Below are 26,926 nucleotides of genomic sequence, written 5' to 3'. Positions count from 1 at the left end.
TTATGGCCTGTCTCCACACACCCGAGAGACTGCAAAACATCGACTTGCGGTGACTCAGCTTTATAAATAGGACATTTACAGCGAAAATTAAGGGAAATTTGCAGAGTCTCCTGCCTGGGCTTATTTTAGGTGTGCAGCTTACACGAGTGAAGTCCCGCCGGCCATCCTCCAGTCTCCGCTCCCTACGGCATCCTTGGGTATCTGAGAGGAACAAGGAAGGGAGGCGTCCATCTCCAGTCTTATTCAGACACTGCTGAAGGAGACGAGCAGCTACATTTGTCTCACTTCCCATGTGTCAGACACTGGGCTGAGCTTTTAACCTGTGTTATCTCACTGAATTTACTTACTCTCAGGAAGAAGGTACATTTTTATTCTCATTTTGTAGATGGGAAGGAGTCTCTGGGTGGGGCAAAGGTTAATAATGTGCTTGGCTGCTAACAACTGAAAGGTTGGATGTTCGAATCCACCCAGAGGCATCTTGAGAAAGGTCTGCTGATCTACTTCCCAAAAATCAGTCATTGAAAACCCTATAGAGCCCACTTCTACTCTGACACTCATGAGGTCGCCATGAGTCGGAATCAACTTGTTGACAACTGGTTTCTGGTTACTGGTAGATGAGGAAACTGGTATTCAAACCCAGGTTTGACTCACTCCGGATCTCAAGAGATTAACCACAGACTCAACTTCCCCTGTACACAGAATAAGAAAGAAAAAGAACCATAGTAAAGAATGGGGAGACCTGTGTTTTCTGGAGAGAACGACAGGAGCAAGGTACCAGTACCCTGGAACTTTGGTTACATTTTCCTTCCCTTCTTTCCCCCAGGTACGCATTTCTTGGCAGGGGGCCTTTTCTGGAAAGCCAGACACAAGCTTTAAGTGGCTCAAAGACCCCTGCTGTCCCTGGTTTGACGGAAAAACTGGGAGAACTGCTTACACCACGGCAGGAGGCTCTGCAAGTGGGAGGCTGAGGCCATTGCAGGGCTGAGACCTAAATGCTGTCCAGACGTTTGCCCAGCAGCTCCCAGTGTGCTTTGGGGCAAGCAGCAGGAGCAGCTCTCACTGAGTCATTGAATGCTGAGGCATTAAACAGAAATGTGGATGCAACGCCTTTTAATGGCTCCCAACTTCTTCTACTCCCTCATAATTAACCAGGATCTCTATCTCCAAGGAGTCTAGTTACAAAGAGAGGGCTCTGCTGCCAGGCTGCTGGACAAGGTGGCATCTTCCACATTCCTGTGAGGAAGTGGTGCACTCATGCCTTTCATCAAGCAGCAGAGTTGCCAGTGCTTCTCTGAGCCACGGAAATGTATTTCCAACAATCCGTGAGATTTCTCATCCTAGTTGCCACCTAAGCACCTGGATTTATCAAGTTCAAACAGAGCAGCTCAAGCTGGCTTGTCTTCTTCAGTTCTCTTTTAGTTAATGACCACACCTTCTACTAATCATCCTTGTTAGAAACCATCAAATCATCCTTAATTCCTCTGCTTCTCTCCTTTCCATCTTACGTCTAACTGATTCTCCCTCCTAGCGTCTTTGCCTTTAGGAGGTTCCCATTCTCCCCTGGTCAGGGACGGATTAGCAAATCAGCAAGGTATGCCCAGATTTACTTCTGCTTACTTCCTAATCAGTAGCGCACAATTTCACATGTTACCCATGTGAAATTGTGTGCTACAGATTAGTAAGGAAACACAATTAAGCTCGTGCATACTTTGCTTACTGGTTAACTCGCCCCTGCCTGGACTACATAACAGATGCTGTGTCCTGGCCACACCGCTCCCTGCCCTGCCTTTTTCTGACTCAGGGGTGAGTGCATGACCAAGCTGAGCTAACCAGAGCCCCTTCCAGGATTTTTCAAACTGAAGTATGGAGTGAGACGCCTGGGTTGTCAAAACAAACAAATCAGCCACTGAAACGCCTGTGCAGCACAGTTCTACTCAGAAACACATGGGCTGCCATGAGTCAAAGTTGACTCGATGGCAACTGGTTTTATCCTCTCTGGTTGCTAGCTGGAAGGCTGGGAATCCAGAGAGGCCTGTGGCCATATGTCCTGCCACCTAAAAGCCTGCCTGCAGTAGGGGAAAAGAAAACCAGGCTGCAGAGAGAAGCCACTTGAGCGATGGAGAGAGAATTCCTGATGGGTGAAGTTCCTGATCCAGTCGTCCCTGAGCCCGGCTTCACCCTCCCTCTAACCCATCCTCCACAAGGCCACCAGAAATCTTTTCCATTTTTCCAGCTTTTTATTTTGAAAAAGGTCAAACCTGCAGAGACATTTACAGAATAAGCCAATGAACACCCACATACTCTTTACATAGATTCACCAAATCCTAGCATTTAGCCACGTTTGCATTCTCTCTCTTTTTCTCTATGTATACATGTATGTGTTTTTCCTGAACCATTTGAAAATAAGTTTCTGATTTCATAACTCTTCTCTCTTAATTATTTCAGCATGTACTTCCTAAGAACATGAGCTTTCTCCTGCATAATCGCAATACCACCATCACTGTCAAGAAATTTATTAAGGATATAATAATATTAGCTAATATATACCCATATTCAATTTACCAAGAGAAATTTGAACATAGAGATATATTAGATAATATTGCAGGTTTTTTTTTTTCAATCCAGGGTGACACATTGCATTTAGTTGTCATATCTGTTTAAATCAAACCAAACTCATTGCCATTGTGTCAATTTCAACTCATAGCAACCCTATGGGACAGAGTAGAACTACCCCATAGGGTTTTCAAGGCTCTAATCTTTATGGAAGCCAACTGCCACGTTTTTCTCCCTCTAACTGCAACCCATTAGGTTAGCAGCTGAGCACTTAAGCACTGCACCACCAGGGCTCCTTCATATCTGCTTAGTCTTGCATAATCTAGAATAGTTCCCCCACTCTTTTTTGTATTTCATGATGTTAATATTTTCTGTAGCATATCTCTCAATCTGAATTTATTGTTACCTCATGATTAGGGTCATACCATATATATGCATATATATTAATTTTGTTTTGTTGAGAGTATACACAACAAAACATACACCAATTCAACTGTTTCTACATGTACAATTCAGTGACATTGATTATATTTGAGTTGTGCAACCATTCTCACCCTCCTTTTCTGAGTTGTTCCCCCCCATTAACATAAACTCACTGCCTCTTAAGATTCCTATCTAATCTTTCAAGTAGCTGTTGTCAGTTTGATCCCATATAGATAGAGCTTGAAACAGCACAATGCTTGAGGCAGACATTCTTTACTAGTTAAGCTAAACTATTGTTTGGGAAGATTTCAGGGATATTTTTGGTTTAAGCATTAAAGATTATCTCAGGCAATAGTTTTAGGGGTTCACCCAGCCTCCATGGCTCCAGAAAGTCTGGAGTCCATGAGAATTTGAAATTCTGTTCTGTATTTCCCCCATTTTGATCAGGATTTTTCTATAGAATCTTTGATCAAAATGTTCAGTAATGGTAGCTGGGCACCATCCAGTTCTTCTGGTCTCATGGCAAAGGAGGCAGTTGTCATGGAACCAATTAGCCACACATTCCATATCCTCCTCCTATTCCTGACTCTCCTTCTTCTCGAGTCACACTGTATATTTTTAACAATAATACAACAGAGATTATGCTGGGTTCTTCTCAGTGCATTGTATTAAGAGGCACATGATGCCAGCTTGTTCCCTTATTGGTGGTGTTACGTTTGATCGTTTTGTTAAGGTGGAATCTGCCAGATTTCTCCATTGTAAAGGTATCATTTTCCCTTGGTACCTGGGAATAATTAAACATGTATCCATAAAGTCTTACTTTCAGGCCATTTGAATAACTGGTTCCATAGCAACCTTTGATCCATTGATGATTCTGTCAAGAATGAAGGGTCTGAGATTTTACCCTATTCACAATTAACAAGCTAGGCTGCCACAGTTTTATCGATGCTAGTAGAAGACACAAGACTCCTGGGTCAAAGACTATTCATAGGAATAGTAGTAGCCAAAGTATCAGCATTTCCTTCTACCACTTCCCTGAGCCCTAATTCTCACAGGCCAATGCAAAGAGGACCAGGTGATACCTGCTAATACTGTGGGTTGCATTACAGTAGAAGAAGCCCTGAATTTAGGGAATCAGAATCTCTTATAATGGGCAGTAAGTCTACCTGCTGTCTTCTGCAGAGGGAGACATTATTTTATTCAACACTGAGTTTGCATGCCCTTTGCTCTGTAGAGAGACACTATCTCTAACTTCTGAGACGATTCACTAAACAAATATTCTTGAAAAGATAGTCCAGAAAAAGGCAGCCAGTTCCTCTGCTCATAAGACATGCAGAAATGTGAGAGATTCATGGAGAACTCTTTCCCAAAAGACCCTGAAGAATTATCTTTCCACAACACAGTCTAGTCAAGTTAGTCCTCTACTGTGGCTGTTTGTTCTCCAATATCCATTCTTTCCACCTTCAGTAACAAAACTCTCCCTCTCCCACAAGCTGTGCACATGCATCCCGGAATCAAGTCTGCATTTCCCATTTTCTCTTGCATCAAGCTGCGGCTGTATGACTTGGTTCTGAACAATAGACCGTGAGTGTAAGTAGTTTGTGCAGCTTTTGGAAAGTGTTCTCAAAGGGTGGGGAACATGCTTTCTCTTTCCTCCGTCGTATAACGTAAAATAACAACCTCCCTCCCCCATGGCACTTCCTATTCTTTTCATCTATTCTGCCTTGTTTTTCTCCATAGCACATAACACCATTTGACATTACTATTTATTTTACTTATTTTGTATATTATCTGCTTTTCTCACTAGAATGTAAATTCCATAAACAGTGCTGGTACACTCCAGTATATTTCTTGTAGTTAGTTGCTGTCAAGTCGGCTCCAACTCATGGCAACATTATGTAGAACAGAATGAAATGTTGCCCAGTCCTGGGCCATTTTCATGATCGTTGGTATATTTGAGTCCATTGCTGAGGCTATTGTGTAGTGCCTTCCAACCTAAGGGCTCATCTTCCAGCACTATATTGGACAATATTCTGTTGTGATCCATAAGGTTTTCATAGGGTAATTTTCCAAAGTAGATCACCAGGCCTTTCTTCCTAGTCTGTCTTAGTCTGGCAGCTCAGTTGAAACCTGTCCACCGTGGATGGACCCTGCTGGTATTTGAAATACTAGTTACATAGCTTCCAGCATCACAGCAACACGCAAGTCACCAGAGAACAGCAAACTGACAGACGGATGGTGGAGTGTATTTGTAGTAATTGTTAAAATACTGAAATACTTCTGTACCAATTGGTGCCTAGTTACTGCCCCAAGCTCCCGTGTGTCCCCTCTGGCACATCTCAGTCCCCAATTAGACGGACTGGCATGGTAGGGGGACTCCAGGACCCTATTTCAGCACCAGGACCAGTGGCATCCTGATTAGTCAGTGCCCATACTAAGTCTCTGAGTTGCTCAATAAATACTTGTTGAATAAATGCTTGACAGATTCTAAGATGGCTCTAAGCCTGTCCATTGTCCATCTCGAACTCAAGAGGAGCTGGAGTCAGTGTCTCCGATAAACAAAAATCAGGAAAAATACCAAGCAGCCATTCTCTGCTATTTTTCTAACAAAGGACTTATACCTTTTCTCAAGTTCCTCCTGTCGCCATCCTGACCCACCCCATGGAGAAGAGGAAGTGGCTCTGAACAGAGACATAGGAAGGGAATTATTCTCTTCTTTTCTGAGACAAGTAATTGCCAGGACCCTCCCTTTATAGACCACGAGGGATCAAGAGAGGCAACACAGTAAGAGTGTGAGTGTCTGGAAAGAAACAGGAGGCTCACTCACACCCAGGATCTCGTTCACTTTTCCCCTCAGGAGTTCCATCCTGTGCTGAGGAGACAGAGTGGTTTAAAAGCATCTCTTTATTCCATTAAAAAATGTGCAAGCCCTAGAAACTAAACAATTCCTCTTTTTCGTGTCTACCTTAGAGAAACGCTCACAACACATGCACAGGAAGGTATACACAGGCTAGTTTACTGAGACATTGCTCGTAGACCTCAAAATAGTTTAACCAATCTAGTTGTATTGCGATGGGGAAAACAGCTAAATAAAGTATGGAAAACCATGTAACAAAATTGATGAACTGATCTATGCAGACTGATGTGGAAAGACCCTTACAGATTTCTTGTTGAAAGGAAAACAGCAAATTGGAAACATAGGAATTGTATATAAAAACCTCAGAAATACTATGTTTTCCTCTTTAAACTTCCTTAAAATGGTATTATTTTAAGCATCCACAAAAGTTTGGAGAATTAAACAACAAACACCTACCACTTTGCTTTGTCAAATCCCCAGTTTTTGTTGCATTTGCTTTAAATAGGAGCCATCTTCACCATGCAGCTTCTGAAATAAATGTATTCATTCAACAAATATATGTTGAGTATATATGCATCAGATATTGTACGAAAGATTGTGGTAAGTGATGTGGCTATGACTGAGCAAGACAGACAAGAGACTGGAGCTTAAAATTTCCTGGGAAGACAGAAAACAAGCAATAAAAAAAATACATGATTATAAATTATGAAAAATGATATGAAGAAAACACATAGAGTATAACAGGCGTGTCCTCTTTGGGTGGAAGGAGCAGGGCAGGACTATCTGAGGAGTCGACCCACGAGCTGAGACCTGAAGGATGAGAAGGAAAGGAAAAGGGCAGTCTGGCTCAGAGAGCCTCAGAACCAGGGCTGCCTATATAATTTGCAAGATTCAGTGCAAAATGAAAATACGAGAACCCAGCCAGGGATAGTGGAGTCAGTCCCCCCTTCCCAGGAGCTCACTTCCCAAACCTATGGCAGATGGGAGACCCGAAAGGATTGCGACCTCTGTCCTGGGACATGCTTGGTACCTGGATTAGGGTGAGTGACAGACCCCTGTCATCACCTGCCAAAAGTGCTATGGTGCTGCCAGCCGTGGGTGGAGATGGCTGATGACTTGTTCCATCCTGACATAATATGGGGCACTCACCTGACTCTGATCCTCCGTGTCTGCACCCATATCCCTGCCAGGGCCTTCCCTGTCAATGTACCTGGTCACTGCTCTAGGCAGAGGGTGGCAGTGGTCACAGGGCAAGGGCAGGGAGGGGAAGGAAGGGAAGAGCTTGGTAGGACCTGGGGCCCCAGGGTGCAGGGAGGTGGCAAGAAGCCATAGAAATAATAAAGCCATAGTAATAACAACAGCATGGTACTGGCTCAGTAACAGACATATAGTCCAGTGGAATAGAATAGAAATCTCAGCAACAGACCCCAGTGCATGCTCTATTGTCGTATCAGACTTCACTTACAAAACACAAATTCAAAGATAAAATTATTAAGAATTCAAGATGGCGACTGTAGAGCATTAAGCCCCAAGCATAGGGTCCCCTTCTGTGCTGGGGCCCTGTCTTAGTCACCCAGTGCTGCTATAACAGAAATACCACAAGTGAATGGCTTTAACAAAGAGAAATTTATCCTCTCACAGTGTAGGAGGCTAGAGTTCAAATTCAGGGTGCCGGCTCCAGGGGAAGACTTTCTCTGTTTGTCAGTTCTGGGGGAAGGTCCTTATCATCAATTTCCCCCTGGTGTAGGGGCTTCTCAGCACAGGAACCCCGGGTCCAAAAGACATTCTGCTCCCAGCGCTGATTTCTTGGTGGTATGAGGTCCCTTTGTCTCTCTGCTCTCTTCTCTCTTTAACTGGTACTTGATTGACTCAAGATACAACTTAATCTTGTAGATTGAGTCCTACCTCATTACCATAACTGCCTCTAATCCTGCCTCATTAACATCATGTTGTTGTTGTTAGGTGATGTCGAGTTGGTTCCAACTCAAAGTGACCCTGTTGGACAGTAGAACTGCTCCATATGGTTTCCAAGCAGCAGCTGGTGGATTTGAACTGTTGAACTTTTGGTTAGCAGCTGAGCTTTTAACCACTGCACCACCAGGGCTCCAATCATTAGCATCATAGAAGTAGGATTTATAACACATAGGAAAATCACATCAGATGACAAAATGGTGGACAATCACACAATACTGGGAATCATGGCCTAGCCAATTTGACACACATTTTTGGGGGCACAATTCAATCCATGACAGGCCTTATGCAACTGGAGTGGTCTCACACCCATGAAGCTGGCTGACCCTGCTCAGGACCAACAAGAGGACATCAGGACTGGTCACAGTGAGCAGAGGGAAACAAGAAATAAGATGAAAGGCAGGGACCAGATGATGCAGGCTCTGTGGGTAGCTGTAAAGATTTTGGATTTTATTCTTTGTCCAAGGGGAAGCCACCAAAGGGTTTTAAGCAGAGGAGTGACATTTTAAGATCACACTGGCTGCAGCATAAGAATGGATTAGGCGATGAAAGTGTGGCTGACCAGTTGTCTAGGCAAGAGATGCTGGTGACTTAAACTCTGGCAGAGGCCATGGAAGTGGGGAGAAGTGGATGATGGGAGAGTTTTTGGATGTAGGTAAAAGAAATAGGAGGTAAAGAGATCAAGAAAGTGAGAGATCAGGGAGCAGGAAGTTTCAGCCAGGCAGATGTTGAAGTCACAAAGAAGAAAGACACACATTGTAGAGTGGAAGGAAGACTGCAAGATAGAGAGCTAAAGCATCCTATCTATAACCCAAAATCCCAGGAATCTCTTGCGAATGGTATTTGTTGGTTGGAGTCCCTGAGTGGTGCAAACAGTTAACATGCTTGGCTGCAAACCAAAAGGTTGGAGGTTTGAGTACACTCAGAGTCACCTTGGAAGAAAGGTCTGGTGAGCTACTTCCAAAAAATCAGCCACTGAAAACCCTATGGAGGCCAGTTCTACCATGACACAACAGGGGGTTGCCATGAGCTGGAATTGACAAGACGGCAACTGATTTAACTGGTACTTGTTGGTTGCATTGTTATTGTCTCTAGCTGAACCAGGTACAGAGAGCTGAACTTTTCTCTGTCATCCTAGTAAGTTATACCTCACCCTCCCAATCTTTTCCACCAGACACAAGCCCAGAGGGTTCAGCTTCTCAATTTGCAGGTCGAGTTGTCTGAGGAAGCCAGTGAAAGCTGAGATTGCATGTCCTTCTCTCCCATACCTGACAGGATGGCCTTGCCTCTTAAAACCCACACAAAAGAATGGGAACAAAAGTGAGCCCACAGAAAGAGAACACGAGGACCCAGGAATGAATAGGAGAGAGAACAAGTGTTATATCTGTGAAATCAACCTGAACCTTGTTATCTCGAATATAAAATGTGTCCTTCCTGCTTGCCCAAACTCCTTCTTAGTCGGTTGTCAGGGTCTGCAGGGATGAAGGGTGCCCTGGTTGTTCTCCTCAGCAGAGGACTACAGCTTGGTTTCCATTTTTATTCAAATACTATTACAAAAAACCTCAAGGTCTCCCTTTTGTAAACCAGTAAACTAGTAAACACCTTTTCTGCAGCCACCACCCATTTGTCAGTGGAAGCTTGCATGCTGCTGTGATGTTAGACAGGTTTCAGCAGAGCTTACAGACTAAGACAGACTAGGAAGAAAGGCCTGGTGATCTACTTCTGCAAATCAGCCAGTGAAAACCCTATGGGTCACAATGCTCCAGTCCTGTTGTGCACAGGGTCACCACGAGTCAGAGCTGACTCAATGGCAGCTAACAACAACAAACCAGTAAGAAATTTCCAATAAGGAAAGAGGCACGGTGGAGAAGTAGGGAGTGGAAAGACCAGAAGATTAGGAAGAGAAGGGAGAGGGAAAAGGTTTGCAGGGCTGAGCACGTGATGAGCGCTGACTGCCAGCTGTCCAGGCTTCTGGCAGGCTATTTCCTGTGGAGAAGTGACTAGGGAAGTAATGAATTGAGAGGAGTATTCTCCCCGGCTTTGCTAGTGCTGATGCACACGCAGAGCGGGCGGAGCTGCAGTCCTGGTTTGACCTAACCGCCAGTCCCTCTTTACCAGTTGCTATGGAGTCGATCCTGCAGTGACTCTATAGGACAGAGTAGAACTGCCCCATAGGGTTTCCAAGGCTGTAATCTTTACTGGTGCAGACTGCCACATCTTCCTGCTGGTGGGTTTGAATCGCCAACCTTTGGTTTAACAGTCGAGCACTTAACCACTGTGCCACCAGGACTCCTTCCATGGCTCCTTAGTCCCACTTTAATCACTCTTAAAAGCAGTCATTTTCTCCTCCCTTGTGGTACTGGCGAGCTGGAAAGGTTAGCAGAAAGAAATTAAACTGAAAGTAATGTCTTAAACCGATTAATTTTGAATGGCCTGAAAGAAAATGGTCCTGTAGAAGAAAGGAAACTGCTGCCTTTATTTCCCGTTAATTGGGCCAAATAAAACCCTCTCCTCCAGATTATGAAGGCATTTTCACAGTTCTCCCGTGTTTGCACAGAGCTCTGTCTGGCTCTGAGGAGGTGTTACAGAGCTCTCAGGACAGTCGCTTAACTGAGGACAGACGGCATGGTGGGTCTGCAGGAAGTTCATCAGAACACCAAGAAAAAACACGTTTGGGAAGCATTGATTCAAAGAAGTAAAATAAGTTTCTTTAGTGTTGCCCTATTTGCTGTCGCTTCAATTCCTATTCATGACAACCCCATATGTTCAGAGCAGAATTGCTCCATAGGGTTTTCAAGGTTGTGACCTTTCAGAAGCAGATCACCAGGCCTGACTTTCAAGGCACCTATTGGTGGGTTTGAACCGCCAACCTTTCAACTAGTAGTCGAGGTCTTAACTGTTTTCACTTTAAATATACAAATGTGGAACTCTAATCTTCAAGAAGAATATGGAAACCCCTGTTAATTTCCTACTCAACACCATTCCCAGCTCCATCCCACCCCCACTTCTTTGCTTAAATAACCTGGATTTTGTTCAGTTATGACACCTGTAAGCTTTGTGGGTTCCTCCCAAGTCTTGGGGAGGAATGTGATTGGTCTAAGCCATCCCTCTGACAGTGATTGCTTTCTATCTGGACATGCGATGCAGTCCTGCCCTGGGATGCAAGGAAAGTCAGGTTTGGGGACCTCTAGGAAAGTATTTTTTTGCTTTTAAAACAAGACATAGGCCGAGTACTTATCTCTGTCTGTCTTTGGACACGGCTGTGTGAAGACGTGAGCCTTGGAGCTGCTGCAGTTTTACTGCAATCATAATGGAAAAGCCAAGAAACTCTCAGAGAAGCTGATCCTGATCCCTGGTTAAGCTGTTGCAAAACCACTCTGGAATGGCCCTGGACCTGCTCTTCTGGCTTGTTTCTTCATTGTTCAGGCCATGGGGTATTCTGTGATTTTTCAGCTAATAGCATCCTGAAACCAAGGGGGACACAATATGCAGACATTCCCAAACTCATTTGACCCAGGTATCTGTTTGGCAAGGTTGTGCCTTGGGACTAGCTCACCACAGAGGAAGCTTTCAGAAAGGCTGACAGAGTGAGGGACACCAAGTTGGCAGTCAAAAGCCCAAGGTTCTACTTCAGGCTCTGAAAATCTCATGAGCTCTGGGGCTTCATTTTCTCCTCTGTGAGATGAGCATGTGAAATAAGACCACTTAAGTCAAGTGCCTAATACCATGCATGGCACATAGCAACCAAACCAGGTGCTATTGAGTCCCTTCTGACTCATGGCAACCCCATGAGTGTCAGAGTAGAACTGTGCCCCATAGGGTTTTAGCGGCTGATTTTTCAGAAGTAAATCACCAGGCCTTTCTTCTGAGGCACCTCTGGGACTTGAACCTCTGACCTTTCAGTTAGTAGTCAAGTGCATTAACTGTTTTCACTACCAAGGGACTCATGGCACATAGTAGGTACATTAATAAATACTTGTTACTAATATGAGTAGTCCAGTTTCAAAATCTCATTTATACACAAAAAATAAAATCTGTGTTCCCTGGCGCCATATCAGTTTATAGCACCCTCTCACCCTCCGCTCAGCAGGGAAAAAAAAAAAAAAGAATATCATAGATGTCCTAGGTGAGCACTCTTGCTCTAAGGCCTGCAGTCCCTCACCCATCTGTTAAAGCGAGCCTAGGGTTCTGCTGAGTCGAGCATCACGGACGGTCAATGTCCTCCATACATGCTAATGGATCTGGGACACTCCTCAGGAAGAATTTCCACATGTAACAGATGCTCAGCCTGCCCTGGAAGGGCAATTTCCGGTCTAGACACTCATATATATGCCAAGGGGATTGAGTTCCTTCTTGCTGGCCAGTCCAGAGCTCCAGCTGAGGCTCGGAGCAGCAGCTGGCAGACAGCTGACCTGGGGCTCTGCTCTCTTATGTTTTGATGGATGAATGACACAGAGTGGGAGCAGCTGCGAGTGTGTGTGTGCATGCCACTCCCAGATGTAGTCATGACTTGGTAGAAATACTTATGGAAGGTATGCAGTAGACCAGGCAAGTATTGTTACCCTCCTTTTACAGACAAGGAGCCCATGTGGTGCAGTGGTTAAGAGCTCAGCTGCTAACCAAAAGGTTGGCAATTCAAATCCACCAGCTGCTCCTTGGAAACCCTATGGGGCAGTTCTACTCTGTTCTATGGGTCGCCATGAGCTGAAATCGACTTGACGGCAACGGGTTTGGTTTGTTTTTTTGAGGGGTTTACAGACAAAGGACTAGAGGTTCAGAGAGGTACAGGGGTCTTTCCAGGTGACTCTACTAGTCAGTGGCAGAGCCCGGTATGAGAACAGGCTTTTGGCTCCTAGGGCATCACTCTTCCCACTCTGTGAAGAATATATATACATATACACATATATATATCAAGCCCATAACCATGGGGCATATACCTATGGGGTTGCCTTGAGTCAGAATTGACTCAATAGCTTACAACAAAACAACAAGAACCCAGAAGTGGAATGCTGAGTCATATGGTAATTCTATGGAAACAGGTCAGCAATTTGAATCCACCAGGCACTCCTTGGAGACTCTATGGGGCAGTTCTACTCTGTCCTATAGGGTTGCTATAAGTCGGAATCGGCTCAACAGCAATGGTTTTTTTTATTTTTGTTGTTGTTTTTTAACAGTAATTCTATTTTTTACTTTTGGAGGAACCACCAAACTGTTTTCCACCAAAGCTGCACCATTTTACATTCTTACCAGCAATGCATGAGGGTTTCATTCTTGGCAACACTTGTTATTTTCTGAAAATAGCCATCCAGTATCAGCTGCTAACCAAAAGGTCAGCAGTTCTAATCCACCAGCCGCTCCTTGGAAACCCTACGAGGCAGTTCCACTCTGTCCTATAGGGTCGCTATGAGTCAGAATCTACTCAACGGTAATGGGTTATAGGAGTTCTTTATTTACTCTGGATATTAAACCCTTGTCAGATATACAGTTACCAAATATTTTCTCCCATTCTGTAGGTTGTCTGGGCATAGATCTTAAAGTCAGCTACATGTAGTGTATTTATCTTTAAACATCACAGTGAGCTTTGTGTTGATAACAGTAAGCTTTTCAGATCTTCCCAGAGACTGGGAGAGAAAGTCAATGTGAGTACTAATTCTGCTAAGAGTCAATACTACATAAGCAATAATGTTGACCATTGTGTATGCAGAGACCAGAACCTTTCTGGAGAATCTTAAACACAGAGGAACACAAGTTTTCCCCCTTGGAGGCCTTTTAAGGCCTTTTAAGCTATGAGTCTGTTGTTGTTAGCTGCTGTCTAGTCAATTCCTATTCATGCCAACCCCATGAGTGCAGCATAGAACTGCTCCACAGGGTTTTCAAGGCTGTGACCTTTCAGAAACAGATTGCCAGGCCTGATTTCCAAGGCACCTCTGGATGGCTTTGAACTGCCAACCTTTGGGCTAGTAGTCAAGCACTTAACTGTTTGTGCCCCTCAGGGACTCTGGAGAATGAAACTCATTAAAAGGATCTATCAAATCCATCTTTCTGCTGTGATTTGATTTTGTAACGCACATTTTCGGACACTCAGGGCAAACAATGCCAAACATGGTAGCATCAGTTCTCTTAAATTTCTTACTTTCTTCATTTATGAGTTCTGTGCCAAGTTCTAGTGAAGGTCTCTGCCCTTAAGGAACACGCCGTCACCTGGAAGAGACAGACAAGGAGTTAGACATCTATGGGACTATGTGTCAAGTGTGCAGATTGCTTGAGAGCATGGACAAGAAGAAATCCAAATAAAACTAGGGTTTCGGGGAAGGCTTAATGGAAGAGGTGACCCCTATTAGATTTTGAAGGAGGAATAGAAGTTGAGTGGATAAAGAATGGAGGTGGGGGAGAAGAAGCATTCTAGGCAGAAGAAAGAGCACATTCCAGAAACAACGCAAGAACTAGGATGTGGTCAGGGGTCAGTAAATAATTAGATATGGCTGAAGCAAAGGGCATGTAGGTGACAGGGACAGGAAATGAGCCAAAGATGGGTGAATGGGGTGCATGAGCTTGTCAGGAAGGGCACATTGTATGCCAAGATAAGGAATTTAAAATAATATTGAAAACTCTAAGGTGCTTGTGGTGTAGTGAATTACTTTTATATGGCCTCTCTAGCCATGGCCTTTGTGACTCCCACAAAATGATTGGGTAGGACTATGCAAATAATGTACTTTTGGCCCACCAATGGGATTGGACAGCTTGCTGCTAATGCAAATAAGGTGCATGGAACTGTTGCAAGGGGGAGACGGTGCAAATAGCTGTATGGAACCCTAACGAGGGGATCGGTCCATTTTGCCATCAAGTTAGGCTGAAAGGGAGCCAATTCTAGAAGAAGAGAGAGAGGACCTCACTACCATCAAGAAGAAGAGCCGGGAGTGGAGTGCATCCTTTGGACCCTAGGTACCTGTGCTGAGAACCTCCTAGCCTCAGGAGACAGAGAGTTGTAACACTGAAGATAGCGAGAGATGGAGTGGTAGCAGCAATCCCGGCAGAGTCCAGTGGCAGAGAAATGGCAGCGGCAGAACCAGGAGACCGGAGCTAGATGGTGAAGGTTTCTAGGCCCAAAGAGCGAGGTGGCTACAGTGGGCATGCTGACCCATGGAGCAAGAGAGCTGAGTACCTTTGGACAGGAGGCTTCCCGGCAGAGTAGAGTGCCTCCGGGCACTTACCGGCAAAATTAAAGAGTTTCATAACACTTGCCTGAGCAGGGCCAAGGCCAGGCTGAGTCCTGAGGGGCCAAGGGCCAGAGAGAGGCCTGCCTGCTGTATCCTGAGTCATTCCTGATCCTGAATTGTAATCTGTTACTTACCTAATAAACCCCACAACTGTGAGTATGATCTGTGAGTTCTGTGTGGTCATTGGAACAAATTATGGAACCAAGCAGAGAAGTAGAGAGTGCTGTGGGAGGGATGGCTGGTGTCAGAATTGGTAAAAAGAATGGAGGAAGGAGTTACGTCTGACCTCCATCTCATAGGAATCAGCCTAGGGTTGATGTTGATCTTGATTCTCTCTCTTCCCCCTTATGAAGCTAGACGAAAAGGTCTGATGCTACCACCCTATTTTTACAGTGCTATTTAAGGAGGGGTACTAACTCTGACAACCAGGTGTGGGTTGTATTGGTGAGTAACAGACAGGAGTTATTATAATGATCATCAGGCATGAAGGGGACTTGAGCCAAACAGAACAGTTTCAAGCCTCAGTGCTTCCTGCTAACCCAGCACCCAAACACATCTCCCATTCATTCTCTTCCCCACAACTAGCAGCCAGATGAAGCCGCCCTCTCTCTCCTGGGCTCCACAGCAGCCCCCGACTGGTCTTGCTACTTCCATGCTTGCACTTTATAGTCTGTTCTCCACAAGGCAGCCAGACTGACCTATTAACAATGTAGGTTGTATCATGTCCCTTCTCAGCTTAAAACCCTTCAATGGCTTTTCATTGATTGCTCTTGGAATAAAATCCAACCTCCTTACGTTAATGCACTTGATCTGGCCCTTCCTACTTGTCTGACCTCATTTCCTACCACTCTCTGTTGTTGTCTACTCTCCTGACATATGGACCTTCTTTCTATTCCTTAAACATGCCCTCTTAGAACCTTTGTACTAGCTCTTCCTCCTACCTGGATCTTTACATAGCTTACATCTTCTTTCAAGTTTTGATTTAAATGTCACTTTTTCAGAGACTTTCTCTGACCATCGCCTCAATCTACAGGAGCTACTTGGTCATTGTCTATGAAATCACTCTGTTTCAATTCTCTGAGCCACTCTTATTAATATCTGGTATTTTCCTGTTTATAACTCCTTTGTAGTATATAGTCTCAAAAGATGACCTCCATCAATCCCGTCTCATTGTCTGTACATTCGACAATACTGATCTAGAAGTAGGTTCTATTTCCCCTCGTTTTGAATCTGGGCTGGCCTTAAGACTCCTTATTACTTTCTTTCACTGGCAGAATGTGGCAGAAAGGGTGATGTGTAAGCCGGCTGTCATCTAAGAAGTCTGACTACCCTGAGATCACCATGTCATGAGGAAGCCCAACCTCTCCACGTGGAGACAGAGAAGTCATGTGGAGGAGCACATAAGTGACAGGTATGTGAATGGTGCCTTCTTGTATCTTCCAGCTCAGGCAAGCTATCAACTGAATTGTAGATGAGTAAATGCAGATGTTTGACAGTATGAAAGCTAGAAACCAAGGAACTGAAGTGAAAAAATGAGATATTGGGGTTTTCTTTTTTGTTCTTGTTTGTTTTAACAACTTTAGGATACTGGAGTTTAACATTTTAGTTCTGAGTTTTTTTAAGAACATCTCAGATATGGACATGGCTAAAGTGGAGAGGGGATACTGAAATTGAGGAGGTAAAAGAAGCTAAGATATTGGCTGAAGATATCTATATGAAAATTAAAATTTCCCCCGGGGTGATGGCAGGACTTAGGTGACACTGGAAGTTACCACTTGAGAATTATGAGCAGACCATGGGAGCAGGTCATATCCTTGGAAAGATCTAGTTTCAGTGACGGCAAAGAGGATTCAGTGAAGAGTCTGACCGAGTAGGATGGGAAGACATGAAAAAGGGTTCAGGAGTGACCAAAGGAAGGGGTTGTCAGGGAAGGCTGCAGTGGAAGTCAAATCCGGATGGGGTTGTCAGAAATCACTGCTGGGCTGAGAGTCAAGCAGAGCACAGATGGGGCTTTCATTCTGAGCAGAAGTAAAGGATGACTAGGATGAGATCATGAGGGAAGTTAACTGACCTCAAGATTTTAGCCAGTCTGGAGGTATAAAAATTTGTTTTTCCTGCCAACACATTTGGAGGATAGATAGTGTTTGCTGTTGGCAATAGAGACAGTAGTCTAAGACCTTTGTTCAGGATTCCAAATGAAACTCTAGTGAAAGGATGCAGGCTAGGGTGTGGTTAGGCCCAAGTCAGTAAACACCCAACTAGTCTGTTGGCCTTGGCAGAACAGCTCGGAGCAGAAAAGGAAGGAGTAGGCAGGCTGAGTCCTGGCCTGGGGGCCCACCTGGACTTCTGTACTCTGTAAAGCTTGGCTTTAGGTGAAGGGTTGGCGTAGCTGGTCAGAGTTACACTATATGGAACTGACACATTAGTAGTCTTGTGGAAAGACTAACTGGCCTGAGTCACATCTTTTCAAATCCTTTAAAATAATCAACTTTATTATTATTCTTTCATATTATAAAAGTAAGTCTTGTTTAACATAAAAACGCTATTTTCCAGTCTCTAAAGCAAAAAGACCTTCCACCCCATGCTCCTGGTCCCTGCCTTCTTCCACACACAAAACGATGAGTCTGAGTAAGAGATTAAGTCTTTAACATACTATTAAATTTTCCACTTTATCTGACACATTAATAACCCAGTCACAGTCACTATGGGCCATTCTATTTCTTGCCCTGATTCTCATGTAAAATAAAGCCAAGCAAAGGATGGGTCATAGAACAAAACAATAGGTTCCTTCAACCTCTGGTGGTCTGCGATTCAAATGGAAAAGTATTTATTAAGGCTTAAATCTATTAGTCAGGTCTCTTTTGATTTCAAGTGACTGAAACCCAACATAAATTGGCTGAGGCCAAGAAAGAAATTTATTAGTTTATACAAATAAAAAATGAACATTCCAGGTAGTCAGCACAATCCAGATGCTTAACTGATATTGGCAGGAATCTCTCCCCACACCGCTCTAACAGCTTAGCTCTGCTTTTTCAGTGTCAGCTTTATCTCAGGTAAGATTTCCCAAATTGGTGATATCCAGGCGCTCTAGGCTTACTTCCTGATAACTTAGTAGCACCAGGAAATGGGACACCTCTTTTCCTGCAGGGAAATTCTGAGGTATGGTTTTCATTGGTTACGCTTGGGACACATGTTCATCCCTGAACTAGTCGTGACCAGGAAGAAGCAATGCTTTCATTGGCCAGACCAGATCCATGCCCATCTCTGGGCTAGGGTTGGTTGTGTCAGTACCATCCAAGCCACTATACAGGGAAGAGTGGTTCCTCAAATAAAAATTGTGCGTTTACCAGAAAGACGGGTATGATATGTAGGGCTGATGCAAACAACAGGTAGCTTGTACACTTAAGAATGCCCCATACTTGGTTTGATGCTCTGTGTCACTGTCTTGGAATTCTTAATAATTTTTGAACCAGAGACCCTGCATTTTCAGTTTTCACTGGGTCCCATGTAGCCAGCCCTACTGCTATACTATTGTGTATACTGGGAAGGTTTCAAGAAACACATAAAGCACAGTCCCTCAGAGTCAAGGAAACACAAGGCATGTTTGGGAAAAAGCAAGTAGTCTGTGCTGGTTGAAACTTAAAAAGGAAATAGTGAAAAGTTCATTCATTCATTAGTTAATCTACTCATCCACTTATTGATTCATTTGAAACTTGATTAAGGGGAGTCCTGCTACTGCCAGGGAGCCGGGAGAGAAAACTAAATGACTATCATGGCTCTCGGAGTCCTGGTGGTGCAGTGCTTAAGAGCTCGACTGGTAACCAAAAGGTCAGCAGTTCGAATCTACCAGCTGCTCCTTGTCCTATAGGGTCGTTATGAGTTGGAATCAACTCGACAGCAATGGTTTTTTTTGTTTGGTCATGGCCCTCAAGAAGCTCACAGTCTGTTGGAGGGAGAGAGAAGTACATGATGATTACTGCAAGCAGAGTAAGGGTTAGGACAAAGATAAGAACCGAGAGCCATGGTAACACAGAGAAGATACCACTGGAGGTGGGTACAATGCATGGCTGTCCCAGTAGGGAAGTCATGTGATTGGGTAATAGAAGCCAACAGCCACAGACAGACCACTTTGGTTGACAACTGATAGAGAAGTTTATGAAGATGTTTCCATGGAGCAGGAGAAATCACACAGTATGCTTCCAGATAGAGCTTTGTGAATGAGACATTTGTGTGAAATTAATGACACTCCCCATCATCCTCCCAGGCTTCCCACCTACCTCCCCACCTCAAGCCACTGCTCTTCAGGTCTGAATATTCCTATAATTCAGCATACCGAAGAGTGAAGAGTTTTGCAATATCATCTCAGCAGTTAAAATACATCTTACATCTTGAGCAGACTACAGTAACCATTTGAATTACCCAATGAGGAAACAACCCTGAATTCATTAAAGGAATTTTACCCTCCAATCTCTGGACTTTTCATTTATGTGAACAATTTTCACCTTCCTTTAACAGTAGGATGATTTGTCCCCACACACTTTTTTTCTAAAAATGAGAGTTTGGGCACCAATCAACTCATATTAAACAATGTGACTTTTCTCTAGCTCCTTTTTACTATTTGTCCATTTCCAGTATCACCATGGACTTAAGAGACTTTTCACATACTCAACTGGTTCCAATGAATAATAATCATTGTTTTCTTTTTGTTGCTCAAAAAACAAAATTAAGACAGGGTTCCTGCCCTCACAAAATTTACATTCTTTTTTGAAAAATGGGATCTAACATTCATGGAAAACGTAGTGAACAGGACAAGGCAGCATGTGATTGTAACTGGCTGTTCTGACATGGATCATGATGTATGTGACATTGGGCAACGCTCTTCCACACAAGCTATTCTTTTAATGCATGATTTATATGGGAGCGAAGACATTTCTTCAGGGGAGAAACTTGAATCCAGTCCACAACTGGGTTTCAGATACATACAAGCATGTCTGAGTGATAGGAGGGCACATCTAACTCTGTTCTAAGCTGGGGAGGCCCAAGCAGCGTGGATGACTCTCCAGCTGTCAAGGGAGGAACAGCGAGTGAGGACCAGGATAATTCATAGACCAACATCAGACCGCCCTAAAACAATTAATAAGGGCTTCAGATACTTATTGCTGAGTAACAAACCACCCCAAAACTTAGTGACTTAAACAGCAATAATCATTTTATTTATTCTTATCATTCTGGTTCTGGGTTGACTGAGATCAGCTGGCAGATCTTGCTCAGGCTATTCTAATCTCCGTGGTTGCAGTCCGGTAGTGGCTGCAGCTAGAGTCATCTCAAAAGCTTCTTTGCTTTTCTGATGGCTGGTGGCTGGTACCTCAAGCTGAGGCTGTCAATCAGAACATCCATATGTGGCTTCTCCATGTGGCTGGCACCCTCCTCAGTAGGATGCCTGGGTTCCAAGAGCAAGCCAGGACAGGAAAGCTGCCAGTGGCATCTCTTACCCTTATTTTAGTGATCAAGCAGTTTCAGAACCCAGATTCAAGGAGAGAGGACCTACAGCGCCACCACTGTATGGGAGTGTGTCAAAGAATTTGGGGACCAATTTTTGGAAAGGAAATCCCTGGGTGGTGCAAACAGTTCATGAGCACCGCTGCTAACAGAAAGGTTGGAGGTTTGAGTCCACCCAGAGGCCCTTTGGAAGAAAAGCCTGGTGATCTACTTCCAGAAAAATCAGCCATTGAAAATCCTGTGGAGCACAGTTATACTCTGACACACATGATGTTGCCATGAGTCAGAGTGGAGTCAGTGGCAACTGGTACTGGTTTTGGGGGGAAAGGGCACTTTTCAAAACTGAAATGCTAAGTTTTTTGAGTGAGAAGTGCATCACAAGAATTTTCTCATGTAATTCTCATAACAATTATTAAGATCATTGTACAAATAAGCAACAGGCTCAGAGAAACCAAATGACTTGCTTGAGGTCACACAGCACTCCAGCTCCAAGTTCTGTGTGCTTAGCTACTACTCTCTGTTGGGTTCCAAATGCCTGGGGAAAGAGAAATGTCCAAGAGGCTGAGATCCTGAGTGGGTAGGGCCCCTGAGCAATCCTCAATTGGGCACTAATATGAATCTGACAGAAGGTCTTCAGTCATGGAGCCACAACACTCAGGTTATGTACTCAAATGCTAAATTGCAGGATATAGCCTCTTCTCCAAAAAGGAATTTGGAGATAGGAAAGTCATTGGTGATGTCTGATCTACCCACGGAAGCTCTTTGCAGGTTCAGTGGAACTTTCTTTAGCTGGGTCTTGAAGAGCAGGTAGGACTTGGAGTTGCAGAGAGCAATGGGAAAAGAATTACTAAGGTTTGCTTGTAGGGGCTCTCTCTCCAGAGTCCTTAGGCAGGACTAGGCTTTGGGGCTTCACTTGCTCCAAGGGAAGCCCCTTTTCCTGATGCAGCACATCAGGACCTCATATTAAAAATAAGTTGTTCCTTAACTAGGTAATAGATAAGAATTATCTTAGGTGAAGGCAAGGACAACACACAATACAGGAGAAATCAGCACAACTGGACTAAACTAAAAGCTAAGAAGTTTCTTGAATACAACCAAATATTTCGAGGGACAGAGTAGCAGGGGCAGGGGTCTGGGGACCATGGTTTCAGGGGATCTAGGTCAATTGGCATAACAAAGATTATTAAGAAATTGTTCTGCATCCCACTTTGGTGAGTGATGTCTGGGGTCTTAAAAGCTAGTGAGCGGCCATCTAAGATGCATCAATTGGTCCCAACCCACATGGAGCAAAGGAGAATGAAGAACACAAAAGACACAGGAAGATATTAGCCCAAGAGACAGAAAGGGCCACATAAACCAGAGACTTCATCAGCCTGAGACCAGAAGAACTAGATGGTGCCCAGCTACCACCAATGACCGCCCTGACAGGGTTCACAACGGAGAGTCCCTGACAGAGCAGGAGAAAAGTGGGCTGCAGAATTCAAATTCTAGTAAAAAGACTAGTCTTAATGGTCTGACTGAGACTGGAGGGACCCCGGAATACATGGCCCCTGGACTCTCCTTTAGCTCAGACCTGAAACCATTCCTGAAGCCAACTCTTCAGACGAAGATTAGACATGGGGACATAAAATGATACTCTTGAAGAGAGTGCTTCCTAGCTCAAGTAGATTCATGAGACTTAATGGGCAGCTCCTGTCCAGAGGTGAGATGAGAAGGCAAAAAGGAACAGGAGCTGGTTGAATGGACATGGGAAACCAGGGGTGGAAAGGAGGAGTGTGCTGTCACATTATAGGGAGGACAGCTAGGGTCACATAGCAATGTGTGTATAAATTTTTGTATGACAAACTGACTTTAACTGCAAACTTTCATTTAAAGTACAATAATAGTTAAAAAAAAGTTGTTCATTCTTTACTTCACTTTAGGGCATGTGGTTTGATGAAAAGACATCAAGTTAAACTAAAACAGTTCTATTCTACTACACATAAAACTTAGACATGGTTGTGTTGATATATGGTCCTCTCCCAGAAACCAAAGAAGTTTCCTCAGCAGGAAACCTCAGTGGCATGTCCCCTCCATGTGAGGGTGTGTTGAAAAGGGCAGAGAGTAGATTCACAGAAAAAAAATTGGAGCTACAACTTAATTTTGGCATGATCATGCAGCTGGAAGGTCAAAACAAAAAGCTATAGTTAAAGGTCCACTTGGAAAGATTGCATGAGACTCTTTGATCTTATCGGCCAGGACGCTGAGGCCTCAGGGCCCTTGAGTTTATCTTGTGGTGAGGCTGCTGGGTTTCTGAATATAGGCCTGTAGTTACAGTGTAATTTCCTGCCCTGCTGTCTGCAGTGTGGGCACGGTCTGCATCAGCCAGCTCTGCTGGGGGGAAGGGAGAGGGCTGTGGCTACAGCCTTCCAAAATCATCCAAATTAGACCCAGAAAGAAGAGACTTCGGAGGCCCAGAAACTCCCTGAGGAAATCCTGAAAAATGTGATGAAGAAAAGTGCCTCCTTCCTTAAAGTGAAGGCAGTTTGTCCATGGAGCCATGAAGTTATGTGATGGGCTCAAGAATTACTCCCAGTGGTGAAGATAAAATAGACCAACAATTACTCTCAGTGGTGAAGATAAATAGATGCTTAACTTGTTGGTGGCGGAAGTGCACCCCATGACCAAGAGAGTGTCCAGGAGAGCTTTGTTTCCTTTGCATACAATATGCTTACACCCAGAGACAGCAAGGCCAGCCTTCAAGTTCAAGTTTAAAGGAGACTATTCGTTGCCAGCTGGCTACTTTAAAAAACATTTTTTAACCCAAGAAATAGATGCTGATTATAGAAAAACAATAAAATTTGTAGAAAGGAGACAAGAAAAAAAAAAAGTCACCTGTAACCTTATTACCAGAAATAATCTCTGATATTATTTTGATATATATATTTATATTTCCAGACTTTTTTCTATGCATACATATGTATGTGTTATGGGTTGAATTGTTGAAGTCCTAGCCTCTAACACTTATGAATGTGACCTTGCTTGGAAATAGAGTCTTTGACGATGTTATTAGCTAAGTTAACATGAAGTCATGCTGGAGTAGGCTGGGCCCTAACCCAATATGACCAGTATCCTTATTCGAAGAGAAGAGGCATAGAGACACACATGGAGGGAAGACAGTCATGTCAAGGCAGAGATTGGAGTGAGAATTTCTATTTCCCTACGTCCTCACCAATTAAGAGGAAGACATTTTTCATTTTCTGTTTTCAGTAGGCCTGTATGTGGCATTGTTACTTCTCTGCACAACTAGATTCAGAGTACCTGTCTCTCTCTTTGGAGATAATCTTTCTGGGATCAGGACCATCCCTTCTGGAGAGCCAGGACTCTGTTTTCCTGACCGATTGCAGGACAGCAGCCTCATCCCTGTCTTCCAAGACGGACTGAGGTTCTGGGCCTTTCTCTGCCTGTTCCTGCATTTTCCCTTTCCTTCCATGCTGCAGAAGAAGTTGTAGTGTGCAGTTGTCAGCAGCATGGGCAACGCTCTTGGGGACCCTGTCCCAAGCCCTCTGTGCCAGGATCATCCCTGAATGCATGGTTCATTCAGAGGCATGGGGAAAAGGTTAGAGCTTTGCATCTTCTGTGCCATCTCAGGTGTGTTCCAGCTGACAATTCATTTTATAGAAAAAAAGTTCGAGGGATAGAACTAGGAGGTAAAAATAGCAGCCTGGTGCTGACTGGGCACATTGACCTTGACCAAATCACCCAGTACCTTGTCCACCAGAATAGCTCTCCCACAATGAGCAGTGGAAGTCAGGATGAGTAAATTGCGCAGAAATCATAAAGGGAACGTGATATGATCGTGCAGTCTGTTGCTGTCTCTCTTGTTATGAACTCAGGTTGCTGAATATCAACTCACGTCTGAGCTGTGGTTTCCTCCTTGTTTTGAAATCTACTTACTAGAAGATAATGCCTTCAAATGGCTTCTTGTTCACATCTTCCTCAGGAACCACTAGCTGTTTCCTAATAATGATTTTCTGGTAGGCCTGGCCCCTTGGCAAAGCAAGGTTTCCAGTGGGATTTTTTGCAAAAATTCTACTTTTCCAGTCCCTCTGGAAACCGAGGATACTGGGCATCAGCACAGCAGAGAAACCCAAACCAAGCAAGTCACAGATTTTCCAGGCATGTCTGGCTTCTGGGCCTAAGCAGGCAGCATTCCTGAGAGCCTAGGATGGTTTGTGTGTTTTCATAAGAACAAACCAATAACCTTCCAAGTCGTACCCTCTCTTACCTCTCTGAGAGGCAGCCATGGTCTCTGAATGAAGATAATAGCAGGGCCTTTGGGTGAGTTAATCACACCAAATATAAGCCAGCCTTATGACCTAGAAAAGGAAACAGGAAGCGGCTTAGAAATATAAAGAGCATAGCCCAAGGAGGGGCTGCAGTAGAATTCCACTCAGATGAGATGGTGTACAGTGGGCAAATGCCAAGGGGCTGAGATGAAGCTTTGCATCTTTTCTTTCCCTTCTTTATCATGATGCCCTTGGCAGGGCTCTACCATCTGAATGGGAAGTGGGATGTCTTTCTGGAGGAGTGGTGTGGGGGTACTGGGGTGGGGGACTACTGCTCATCAGTAGCCCCTCTCCAGAGTGGGCCCATCTGTGGGATGTCATGCTCTCTCCCCTCTTTACAAGTGGTCTTAGGTTCTTGGGATGATTTTTGCCAACCCTTATAAACCTAAACCATTAAGAGGTGCTCCCAACTAGAGGAATGTACATGCAGCAGCTTTCGGGAGCTTCTAGAGGGCGCCCTGAGCTGATAGGGGAAGAGCTTCCTCTCATTTGTGTGGAGAAACAAAAGGTCATTGTCATCCCTAGATTCCCAGAGGGGGATCTCAGATGGGGAGGCTACCTCTGTCTTGGGCATAGACCTGTCATTCTGACTGCAGGTGGGGTGGCTGCATCGGTTGGGAAGGAGATCAGAGGGTCACCTCCTAGTAGATGGTGGTCACCACACAGGACTTCCTGTGCTCTTCTTTCTGGTTCTCCCAGGGCCCAAGGGCAGCTGCAGGGCTTGGTGGAGGCTGAGACTAGGGCTATTGCTGCTTCCCTTAGAGGTGGCTGGCACTGTGAAGACATCCCAGCTGTTCCTCAGAGCCTCGTGGCTACCTTTCTCAGGCCCCATCCCTGATCCTCACTAATGGTGGTGAGAAATGGAATGCTTTTTTATATTTTCCCATAGCACTTGGCACAACGCTGGACTGACATGCAGCTGTGGCAGGGCAGGCCCTGGAGGAGGAGCCCACTCAAGAGTCACATCCACCGTCTTCAAATGCCTCTGTCATGAAGACCCTGCTGAAGACCATCTTCCAACCAGCTTCTCAAAGTGTAGTCCTCAGGCCACCAGTGGCAGAATCATGAGATGGGAGTGGGGGCTGTTAAAAATGTTAATTCTTAGCCCCCTCTACAGTTATCCAAGGATCTCTGGTCGCACAATGGTTAAGCACTCGGCTGCTAACCAAAAGGTCAGTAGTTTGAACTCACTAGCCACTCGAGGGAGAAAAGACCTGGCAATCTAATCCCATAAAGATTACATCTAGAAAACCCTATGGGCCAGCTCTACTCTGTCACATAGGGTTGCTATGAGTCGAAATTGACTCAATGGCACACAATAACAACAAAAGTTCTCCAGAATCTAAATCTCTCAGGGAAAGTCCTGGAAATCTGTGTTTGTAGAAGCACCTCTTTCTTCAAATTGGCCAGCCCATTAAAGTTTAAGACCCTTCTCTATACCAATCCTGGGTTTCATTTTGTTATTTTTGCTAGTTGCCGTTGAGTCAATTCTGACTCACGGCGACCCCATGAACCCACCCAGAAATGCCTTGAAAGACAGACCTGGTGATCTGCTTCCAAAAGGTCACAGCCTTGAAAACCCTATGGAGCAGTTCTATTCTGCACACATGGGGTCACAATAATGGCTTCACTTATTACCATGAAAATAATTTGTTTTCTTTTCAAACTTTTGTGACCTCTGAAAATGAAATCTGAACCACAGGGATTCATTTACAAAAGAAACATCACCTATGGCCTTAAGGGGCAAGACTGAATCACGGTTTTTATCAGGGGATTTGAAGGAAGCCAAGCTTTGATTATCAGACTGCCCGTATCTACTTGTCCATTGACCTGTCACCATTAAAGACACCTCCCCAGCTTTTCCTTCTCTCATTTTTCCCACAAGAAAATGGTTCTGCTGCTCTTAGAAGTTGTGCTGTTGAAGTCCACTAGCACAGAGACAAGTGAAAGTAAACTTCTTCACATTCCCTGGTAGAGCAGGAATGGAACTCATCAGTGTTTCCACAGAGAAAACGTTGACCCCAAGGAAGTGTATGAAGAGCCGAAAAGGATGGCATGATGAAGATGTAGGGGAAAGT

The 26,926-nt window shown here is 44.4% G+C and overlaps 1 long non-coding RNA gene across 1 annotated transcript; it reads left to right on the top strand.

Moving 5' to 3' along the window:
• Positions 1-26,076, top strand: LOC111819504 (uncharacterized). The gene is made up of 3 exons (XR_002823105.1): positions 1-360; positions 16,296-16,432; positions 25,738-26,076. It is a non-coding gene; the product is annotated as an uncharacterized LOC111819504 (long non-coding RNA).
• The last annotated feature ends 850 nt before the right edge of the window (positions 26,077-26,926 follow it).

The sequence above is a fragment of the Trichechus manatus genome, unplaced genomic scaffold (genome assembly GCF_000243295.1).
Source record: "Trichechus manatus latirostris isolate Lorelei unplaced genomic scaffold, TriManLat1.0 scaffold00010, whole genome shotgun sequence".
NCBI classification, from domain to species: domain Eukaryota; kingdom Metazoa; phylum Chordata; class Mammalia; order Sirenia; family Trichechidae; genus Trichechus; species Trichechus manatus.
The sequence above is the reverse complement of the archived record's forward strand: the minus strand, read 5'-3'. Positions and strand labels throughout refer to the sequence as shown.